General features: G+C 37.2%; 1 pseudogene; it reads left to right on the top strand.

The window, feature by feature from the left end:
* The first annotated feature begins 7,841 nt into the window (after positions 1-7,841).
* On the top strand, positions 7,842-7,948 carry LOC122673124 (annotated as a pseudogene).
* The last annotated feature ends 3,855 nt before the right edge of the window (positions 7,949-11,803 follow it).

Below are 11,803 nucleotides of genomic sequence, written 5' to 3'. Positions count from 1 at the left end.
CTGAAAATCACTCCAGAGGAACAGGTCCCTCTGGACCGCCTGGGCCAGCTTTAGAGACAGTGGCAGCATTCTCACCTGCAAGAAAGGAGGCTTCCTGAGATGGGAAATCCTCACTTTCCTCCTAATGCGGCAGCCTGAGAGCCAGAGCGTGGCTGGGCTCAGAGCTTTCCCAGTACTCATTCAGTAGAGAAGTCAGATATCTCAAAGAGGGAAGCCCACACCTCCAGGCATTTAGCTGATACCCTCCCAAGTCAACTGTTTCAGGCTGGAAGCATTGGAATACATCAACACATCAGCCAGGGTTCTCTTCTAAGAAGACCTTTCTCAAGGTTCCGCCTTTCTCAAAGGCAACCTGAGTCATGGTAAATCCCACTCCTTCAGTAGCTCAATCATTTTCTGCCACTTGGCCTCAATTTATCTTAGAGTTCATAACTCTTTACAGATAAACAGTGTTATATGTGTGTGTATATAACTTATGTTAAATTTGGAGAAGGAAATGGCAACCCACTCCAGTATTCTTGCCTAGAGAATTCCGTGGACAGAGGAGCCTGGTGGGTTGCTGTCCATAGGGTCACACAGAGTCAGACACTACTGTGTCTGACTTAGCGACTGCTAAGCGACTTAGCAAGCATGCATGCATATGCTAAATTATTCATACCTTTAAAAAAAATCAATCTTTTGCACAGAAGAGAAGGCTTTTAAATGAAAACAAGTTTTTACACCCAACAGATGAAATATGATATGATTAGGAAGAAGAAAACAAAGGGGGAAGAGAATCAATATGTGCTTTTTACTCCCACAATAAACTGATCCCTGCAAAAGTCAGTGTCAAGTGCCAAATAGGAAATAATCAAGCCACCAAAACTACACTCCCACCTACATTTTCAACTGTGTTTCTAAACCCTGAAGTTCATTCTAGGTCCTTCCTCAAATTTTAGCCTTGTATTTTAAACCACCCAGTCGTCGTCCTATAATAAACACACTACTATAAAATTTATTTTCTTGGTGGTCTAGATGTTAAGTTTAGCCTTCCATCCTGAGACTTCAACCCCACTGATGACCACTGAGGTCCCTACCATGGACATTCTCAAGTCATCTGCCCATCTCAGTCAATCAGTGCCTGTGTATGTCCTTAACAGAAATTATCACCATCCTATCCTGGTGTATTCAGTGTAGGAAGAGCTGTATTTTAGGCAATGTCACAAAGGAATGAGTGGAAACAAAAGAAGTTAACATTATATCAACCCCTAAACTAATCCACTTGTGATCTGAGTTCATATGTAAGTCATAGTTCATTTTAGTTAAGCCCATCTTCATGGTAACTGGTTAATTTTTTGTTAAAGTGATTTATATCCATTTCCTCTTATAAGATCATCTGCCCCGCCCATAAGTCCTTTTAGGCAATTTTAATCCATTGTTTTCTCTCGGGACCTATTTCCTTCAGCTTTCATACTTTCTGGTATACTGAAATAGTAAAGCTTCCAAAAGCGACTAACTTAAGAGGTTTCACATGTACCACAGCTTCCTTATCCATTCGTCTGCTGATGGGCATCTAGGTTGCTTCCATGTCCTGGCTATTATAAACAGTGCTGTGAGGAACATTGGGGGTCAACGTATGGCAAAAACCACTACAATATTGTAAAGTAATTAGCCTCCATCTAATAAAAATAAATGGAAAAAAAAAAAGAAAGAAAGATTTAAAAAAGGTTACACATGAAGAGAGCAGTTTTCAGAAATGTCTTAAACAGCTCCTTCCTTCCTTCAAATGATATCTACCACAGAAACTTGATATGCAAAACAGGTAAAAGTGGAGTGGCTCTGTTTTCAGAGATGAGAGAATCCGGATAGATGGGCTTGTGCTTACTCTTGACCCTTGGGCTGCCCAGAAGAACCTTTCCAGAAATCTAGAAATCTACAGACCACATTTCGAAAATATTTGTGCTAAAGGAATCGGAATTCTTTACATATATTAAATATATTGATGATTTCTACTCTTATTTGGAGACCATGCTGTGCATGCATAGGCCAAATATTAAAATCAAATGAACAACAAATAAATCGATATAGAATCAACTAAAAAAATACTGTGACAAATAAGGAAGCCAACTACAAGATGTGAAAACTCAAGAGAAAAAGTAGACTCTTAAAAATAATAAAACAATTTCTAGAAAAATGAGAGGAAAATTCTGGCAACTAGTTGCATGATGTTCCCAAAAATACAAGAAGACATGACTTTTATAAAATAGCAAGCCTTAATGAAGAATACAGTTAAATGATGAAAGAGATTCCAAAGAAACTAGAAAAAAGCACAAGTCCATTACAGCATAACAAAATTAAAATCTCCATTGAAGGAAGTAAACAGCAGATATGACATTGAATAAAACTACAACAATATTGAAGACAAACGTGGCAAGATTCCCTGCACAGAAAGGTGATGAAAATAAAAATTATAATTATGACAATGAAAAAAATAATTTTTAAAAATAGGGAACAAGAGAGATCATCCAGAGAGAAACCAATAAAGAAACATGGCCTTAAAAGACACGTTAGATCAGATGGCCTTAACAGATATACAGTCAATCCTCTATGTCTGCAGTGCTGCGTCTGTGGATTCAACCAGCTAATCTTCCTTCACGTTTGCAGATCTCGCATCTACGGATGCCCATGCCCGTATACGGAGGGCTAATGGTACTGGGCCGTTTTATGTGAGAGGCTTGAGCATGGGGGTTGTGATATCCACAGAGGTCCCGGGACCAACGCCCTTCAGACATGGAGTGCTGACTTTACATAATTAAAAACAAGGAATAAATATTCAACCTGCAAGTAACGATGTTTTGAAGAAAGAAGGCAGAAATATTAGAACCCCAAAATAAATAATAAACAAGAAAGAAAGAAGATGAAGAAAATTTTTCAGGATTAAAAAAAAAAAAAGAGTCCTGAGTCTATAAATAACCACAGTATCCTGTTCTATGAAACATTATTGAAATAGAAACCATTTCTAGACACAAAAGGACAAATTATTTTAATTATATAGATAAAGAAAAGTACTATAAGATATAAAAGTTAACCTGAAAAGGAAACAATTTTAGCTTCCCTCAGTCTTCATTACACGTATAAAACCGAAGAAAATGGAGGTGTGTCTGCAATATTTTGAGAGGGAAAAAAACATACTGAACCAAAATCCTAAACTTAGCTGACTTTTCTTTCACAAACAAAAGCAACAGACAGAATTTCTCATGCAAGGCTTCAGCAAGATTGTCACAAATATACCCTTCATAGAAATAAACTGCAGTACATTGTACAACTGAAGTTGAAAGAGGACTAAAGAAATCAAAAGTCCATAAACTGTAGCAAGATATTCTTTGACCCACTTCCTAGAATAATGAAAATAAAAACAAAAATAAACAAATGGGGCCTGTTTAAACTTAAAAACTTTTGCACAGCAAAGGAAACCATAAACAAGACAAAAAGACAGTCCTCAGAATGGGAGAAAATATTTGCAACAAAGCAACTGACAAGAGATTAATTTCCAAAATATACAAACAGCTCATGCAGCTCAATATTAAAAAACCAAACAACCACATTAAAAAATAGGCAGAACACCTAAACAGACATTTCTCCAAAGAAGACATATACATGGCTAACAAACACATGAAAAGATGCTCAACATCACTAATTATTAGAGAAATGCAAATCAAACCTACAATGAGGTGTCATCTCACACTGGTCAGAATGGTCATCATCAAAAAAAAAAAGAAAATCTACAAATAAATGCTGGAGAGAGTGTGGAGAAAAGGGAACCCTCTTATATTCCCTGTTGGTGGAAATGTAAACTGATACAGCCACTATGAGAACAGTATGGAGGTTCTTAAAAAAATAAAATTACCACATGACCCAGCAATCCCACTCCTGGGCATATATCCAGAGAAAACCTTAATTCAAAAATATACATGAACCCAATGTTCACTGCAGCACTACTTACATTAGGACACGGAAGCAACCTAAATGTCCATTAACAGAGGAATGTATAAAGAAGATGTGGTAAATATATAGAATGGACTATTACTCAGCCATAAAAAGGAATGAAACTGTGCCATTTGCAGAAACGTGAATGGACCTAGAGACAGTCACACAGAGTGAAGTAAGTCAGAAAGAGAAAAACAAATATCATATATTAATGCATTTATGTGGACTCTGGAAAAATGGTATAGATGAACTGATTTGCAAAGCAGAAACAAAGACACAGACATAGAGAACAAATGTGTGGAAACCAAGGGGGTAAGAAAGGTGGGATGGATGGGAAAGATTGGGATTGACATATATACCCTACTATGTATAAAATGCTTCCCTGGTGGCTCAGAGGATAAAGCGTCTGCCTGCAATGCGGGAGACCTGGGTTCGATCCCTGGGTCGGGAAGATCCCCTGGAGGAGGAAATGGCAACCCATCCCAGTATTCTTGCCTGGGGAATCCCATGGACAGAGCGGCCTGGTAGGCTACAGTCCACGGGGTTGCAAAGAGTCAGACACGACTGAGTGACTTCACTTTTTATGTATAAAATAGATAACTAATGAGAACTGACTATATAGCACAGGGAACTCTACTTAATGCTCTGTTGTGACCTAAATAGGAAGGAATCCCAAAAAAGAGGCAACTATATACCAGTTTTTTAAAAAAGGGTTGAAAAATCAAAATATAAAGGCACTGGCGTCAGTATAAAAACCAACTCAACATGGAAAATGAGCACAAAATTTACTGCAAATATACGTTTTTAATTTAACTCAAAGGACAAAAGCTTATATGGAAACATTCATTGGTTAAAATACAATGCTATTTACTATTTAGAAATAACTCTATAAGAATAAATCACAGAAAGGACAGAGGATGCAAAGGTTAAATTCTACACCACAAATTAGTAAGAGTTAAAAATTACATCTTGAGCCTTATTTTTATTTTTATGAAATTATAAGACTGTCACTAGTAGTATTTTTGATGAACTAAAATTCATGACTGACCTTTCTGGTAAAAATGACTTAAAATGCTGGATAAAATATAATAACTTTTTATAATTTATTTTTAAATATTCAATAAACTGATAAGAAAATAAATGACTCCCAGAAAACAAAAATTAAATGACAAAAAATCTAGAGGGATAAGTAGCGAACTAAATTTGGCTTTGTTTTGAGGTATGTTCTGAATCCTGATAACCCTGACCTTCTGTTTTCAACAGGCTCACAGACCGCAGAGGACAGAAGACAGAGTTCACCTAAAATGGGCAGTCTCATGGATAACTGTGGGAATTAAAAGCGGACTTGCAAAGGGCTGCATGTACATCAGTGTAAAGTGAGCAGAATTAAACTCACCTCATGCACCCTTATGGCAGAAAGTGAAGAAGAACTAAAGAGCCTCTTGATGAAAGTGAAAGAGGAGAGTCAAAAAGTTGGCTTAAAGCTCAACATTCAGAAAACTAAGATCATGGCATCCAGTCCCATCACTTCATGGCAAATAGATGGGGAAACAGTGGCTGACTTTATTTTGGGGGGCTCCAAAATCACTGCAGATGGTGACTGCAGCCATGAAATTAAAAGATGCTTACTCCTTGGAAGGAAAGTTATGACCAACCTAGACAGCATATTAAAAAGCAGAGACATTACTTTACCAGCAAAGGTCTGTCTAGTCAAGGCTATGGTTTTTCCAGTAGTCATGTATGGATGTGAGAGTTGGACTATAAAGAAAGCTGAGTGCCAAAGAATTGATGCTTTTGAACTGTGGTATTAGAAGACTCTTGAGAGTCCCTTGGACTGCAAGGAGATCCAACCAGTCCATCCTAAAGGAGATCAGTCCTGGGTGTTCATTGGAAGGACTGATGTTGAAGCGGAAACTCCAATACTTTGGCCACCTGATGCAAAGAGCTGACTCATTTGAAAAGACCCTGATGCTGGGAAAGATTGAGGGCAGGAGGGGAATGGGACGACAGAGGATGAGATGGTTGGATGGCATCACTGACTCAGTGGACAGGGGTTTGGGTAGACTCCGGCAGTTGGTGATGGACAGGGAGGCCTGGCGTGCTGCGGTTCATGGGGTCCCAAAGAGTTGGACACAACTGAGCGACTGAACTGAACTGAACATGCTCCAAGGGGACAGCAGAGAAAACTGCCTACTTGGAGATGAGAAAAAAAAGATATTAAAATTCATTCCACAAGCAGACCCCACAGGAGTTTGAAATTTTGACTAACTGGATGTTCCAACAACGTGACACAGAGAATTTACAGTTGTCGCACTGGATTATCAGTGCCCCTAGACTCCTACAAGAAGCAAATATAAATCCTTTTGAAATAGCTCAATCCTAAACACAGGTCTCAAAGAATTTTCAAAAGAAAAAAAAATTCCAAAGAATATAGACAGTGAACAGTCAAAAATCACAAAGTATATAAGGAAAGAAGATACTATCAAAGAAAGTCTTCATTAATAACAGAGAGCAAAATCAGACTTGCAAAGGGTACAGATATTGGGGATTATTAGACATAGAATATAAAGTATATTGTATTAGAATCTTTAAAAGAAAAGAAGTGTTTAAAATATGATTAAAGAACAAGAAATAGAGACTGAATGTGTCACTCCCGAAATTCGTATGTTAAAACCTAGTTCCCAGTGTGATCTTACTGGGAAGTGGGGCCCTTGGGAGGTAATTAGCTCATGAGGTAATCATCCTCATGAATAGGATGTGTGTCCTTATTAAAGACACTCCAGAGAGCTCCCTCACCTCTTCCTCCATGCGAGGACACAGTGTGAAGACAGCTATCTATGAACCAGGAAGCTAGCTCTCACCAGACACCAATCTGGTGGAACCTTCATCGTGGACTTCACAACCTACAGAATTGTGAGAAACAAATGTTTTTGTTTAAGTCATACAATCTCTGGCATTTTTGTTAAAGCAGCCTGAATAGACTAAGTCAAAAATAAGCAGATTTGAAAAGAAGCAAATTGTACTCAAAATTGTACTCAGAATAATATCACTGAAACTAAACAAATTCCATGGAGGAGGTGAACCAGAATATTGGACACAGATAAAGGTATTAGCAAAATGTTAGGTAATTATGAAGAAGTAGTTCAATACTTCTATTTTTACACCTTGTGAAAGCATTAGTCACTCAGTCATGTCTGACTCTTTGCGACCCCTCGGACTGCCAGGCTCCTTTGTCTATAGAATTCTCCAGGCAAGAATACTGGAGTGGCTGCCATTCCCTTCTTCAGAGGATCTTCCTAACCCAGGGCTTGAACTCAGGTCTCCTGCACTGCAGGCAGATTCTTAACCGTCTAAGTCACTGTTAATTCAATACACACCTTACAGAGACAAAAATAAGGAAAACATAAAATGTAGGTGAAAATATAAGATAAGGTAAAAGTCTAACATAGGTCTAACTGGCATTTCAGAAGAACGGGAAAAACAGAATGGGGGCCAGGTGATATCTGAGAGGTAACAACTAGTAATTTCCCAGACTGACAGAAGAAACCAATACATAGTTTCAGAAAACCCTGTGAATCCCAAGCAGGATAAATAACAAGAAACCCATACTTAGATTCATCATAATGATATACCAGAATATTAAAAACCAGATTTTTCAAACAGCAGTCAGAGAAAACACAAATTAGAGGGAAAGGAGTGACCATGTTGACTGACATGGTCCTATCACCAAAAATGGAAACCAGAAACAGTGAAATAATATCCTCAAGAGAAGAAAAAAATAACTCAATCTAGCCTAACACATGTGAAAAAAAAATACTAAAAGAGGAAATGTAAAATAAATTTTCAGCCAAAAAAATAAATTAAAAATTTGCCATAGTACTTCTCAGTCTTTTGTCTAAAATCAAGTGTAGTATCTGTTCTCATCAGCTTAATAATTGTCCATACTCATGGCATGTAATAGTTTAAAAAATAATGACCCAATAATAAAATTTTCATGGTTAACTTTTTAAATAAATAAATATGAAAAAAAAAAGAGTTTGCCACCAATAGACCATTGTTAAAGAAACTTCTAAAACAGAGTTGTCCAACAAAGGCAACATGAGGGACACAAATTTAAATCCCCTAATAGCCATAATTTCAAAAGCAAAATAAAAAAATAGAAGGATAATCCATCTGAATATTGATCGATTTAAGCCAATATATCAATATATCATCTCAACATGTAATTAATACAAAAATCATTAATGAGATCTCTTACAGTTTTGTACTAGGTCTCTGAAATCCAGGATGAGCTTTACACTAAAGCAAATCTCAGTTCAGAGTAGTTATAAGTCAAGTGCTCAATATCCACATGACTAGTGGTTACCACATTGGTCAGGCAAACACTGAAAGATATGCTTCAGATACAAGGGAAATGATTCCAGGTAAAAGGAACCGAGATGAAGAAAGGAGGATGACAAGATAAGCAGTAAACACATTTGTGTCTGCTCAGTCACTCATTCATGCGTGCATGTTCATTTGTGTCCAATTCTCTGCAGCCTGGACTATAGCCTGGCTGTAAGCAACATGGACTATAGCCCACCAGGTTCCTCTGTCCATGGGATTTTTCTGGCAAGAATACTGGAGTGGGTTGCCATTTCCTCCTCCAGCAGTAAGCATATGAGCAAACTTCATATCCAAAGGACATTGAATGTATAAAACTATCATAATTATGTTGTAAACTGGAAGTTAAAAGGAGGTCTGATCAGATTCTGTTTAAATAGTTTGGGGCAAAAATATTCATGAAGATGCTGTGTATTTCAAATTGCCTCACATTAAGCAGCATAGAACATCTAGTCAATGATGGCAAGGTTAGATCAGAGTGAAACAGCCAAATCCTTCTATCATACTTTTTCTCACTTTTTATCAAAATATAAATCTGTGGAGTGAGACCTTGGCAGAAGAAATAAGTACAAAGCCCCTGAGACAAAAGTGTACCTGGTGTATTTGAGGAAGACTAAAGAGTATTAAGATTTCCTATAGTATAGTCTTTGACTAAGCCAATGTCCGACCAGAATCATTTATCAGTTTAGTAACAATTCTTTTAAAATGTATCAGAATCAATGAAGGATCTCTTTTCAGTGACTGAGAATCTTTTAATCAGAATTTAGTAGTAACCCTCTAGCAAACAGCCTTTGGTGTTGGACCCCCTCGAAGCACTCTGGCCATTTCTTTGCACCCACCCCACCCCCAGCTTCTTGGTGCTTTTGCTTCTGTGGACCCACGTTTCTGACGATCTTCAGAAGATGCCCTCAACCACAGATGCCACTTTGCCTGCCCGTGCCAAGAACTGGAAGTACGTGAGAGTATCTGAGAGTTTGGGTCCCCCTTCGAACTGGGTGGCTCTTAGCCTGTGAGTGACTTATGAAAGCCCAGGTCCCTTGCCTCAATTTGGGACAAAATCTGAGCTCTAACTTGATCTGTAAAGCTCTCCTGTATGATCCAGCTGAGGTTAGAACTTTGTTAGAAATTGTACCCTTCCTGGATTCCTTCCTTTCACTGATTTGTTTCTCCTACTCCCTTACCTGTTTCTCCTGGGAGCAATTTCCTAATAAATCATTTGCACATAAATCCTCAATTCAGAGTCAGCTTCTGGAGAACCTGACACAAGGCAATCCTTAATTTGGAATGCCACATTACATCCAAAATATGTAGGACAAATATAATCTAGCGCTATACACTCACACGCAAAATGAAACATGAGCAGAAATCCTTTCTATTTTCATTTGAAGTGATTGAGTTCTATTGGTGTAACACAGTGAATAACTCATCGTGAGCAACCCAAAGCTGATCCATGAGAGGCATATACCAGTCAGGGGACAACACTGTACTCATCACCGTGTGAAATCACACTCACACACAGTGTTAGCATTATTGAAAACTCAGCTGTGCATCACTTTTCTGGATGTGGAAAACGTCTTTGGTTCTCGAATACAAGCAAACGGCTCACCATTTCTAAAGACTGAATGTGGCACTTATTGTGTCAGAGACAATGGATCCAGTGTTTGGCGCTCAGACTACATGTTTCAAAGAGAATCTTTGTCTGCTTACCATGAAAAAAAAATCAGACTCTGTATTTATTGGGAAAAGAGCAATCCAGCAGCCTTCACCCAAAGAAACCAGCCCTGTGAGTTTAAGTTATAACAGTTGAATAAAGCCATAGGTAGACATGTAGCAACACAAGTCAGAGACTTCTGAGGGGTTGAGAGTAAAGAGAACCCACCCCTCACCTTTAATTATTTTTCATCATTGAGGATCTTTTTAATGACTACATAAATGGCTTTCAAGCAGATTTCTACTACCTAAATTCTAAGTCTAAGATAACTTTAATTCTAAAATAATTTTATAAAATAAAATTTCTTCCAATGACAGTGTTTAAATATTTACCAACATAATACACGATGATCTGATTCTCTGCAGGTAAAATAGAGAAACTTCATCAGATTGGGCTCTACTGGCTAGTGAAAAATATTTTGGAAACTACTGAGGTTCGTCATTGTCTTTTAGAGAACTATATATACACAAACTCATACCTACATCTATCAATAATATAAACAAGGCCATTAATAAAACATTTTTCTCAACTTATATTAAGAGTACAATTTTTTTGCTGTTGAACAGGGCAAGATATGCCTACCATCTATGACAGGCATGCCCAGAAATGGTAAAAGTAGTTGGCCACACCAACAAAATATTCCTGGGGTCAGAGTACCTCACAGAGCTTCTCTCTAAACTAAAGGCATCTTAAAAGAATCAGTTAAGAAAAGAACTCATTTCAGGCTCTTTAGAAGCATCCATTTACAGGCACACAATGTACTAATTAAAATCATTTGCCTATGTTTGCCAAGCAAGGCCTCTAAGGGTATCAAATGAGTTATGATGCCTTAATCTAGTCTTAGAGACTATGCGGTCTTTAATGCAATCCATTTCTATAATCCATATTGGTCTCCGCCGGCTCTTCTAGAAATATGTTTATTATCTTTCTTTAGAGTGAGAGACGATAATTCCAGAGGGAAAAGAAGAAAAAATTCTGTTAAAATGCAATGTTCTAAACACTCAAAACAGCAAAATACACTTAGAAATTCAGCATGTGGCAAATTTTATGTTTTTATAATCTTAGAGTGACTTGTTCACAGAAAAATGTAAAATGTCTGCATATTAAGACTCACATAAGAAAAGCCAAAAGATAAATAGAAAACTGAGGAAAACATTCGTAACCCAGATTACAAAGTTCCTATTACCCTAATACATTTTTAAATATCTTATTAAGACTGAATTCAATTTAAAATGGGTAAAGGATACAAAAAGTCCACAGGAAAAAAGAAAATGTCTCCTAAAAGGTGACTAATATCATTCATAATAAAAGTATTCTTTGATCTTGCACTGAAATATTTTCACCATCAAATTATGACCAAAAAAGTAACAGTGGTGCTACTGAAGAATACAGACACTGCTGATAATATATTTTTTTCCAGCACTTTAGCCTAAAGATACATGCACATGTTTGAAAAGATTCTATCTGTAACTATGCCCATATTCATATCCACCCATCCATCTACTACATATCTTTTAATATATATAGTAGATATAAAAGCTATCTACTATATAGCTTTTAATAGAAAGATACTCAAGAATGCAGCAGAGGCTGCCTTCAGGAAGGGCAATGATCAGTAGTGTACAAGGGAAACTGTTTCCTTTATATCCATGTGTCTTCATCGTTTGCATTTCTTGGACTTTGAGCCCTATCATCTTTTCAAAATTTATTTCAAATAAACATTTTTTAAAGCACCATATTCTC

The sequence above is a fragment of the Cervus elaphus genome, chromosome 16, assembly GCF_910594005.1.
Source record: "Cervus elaphus chromosome 16, mCerEla1.1, whole genome shotgun sequence".
In the NCBI taxonomy this organism is placed as follows: Eukaryota; Metazoa; Chordata; class Mammalia; order Artiodactyla; family Cervidae; genus Cervus; species Cervus elaphus.
This window is presented reverse-complemented; position numbering and strand designations above follow the sequence as displayed.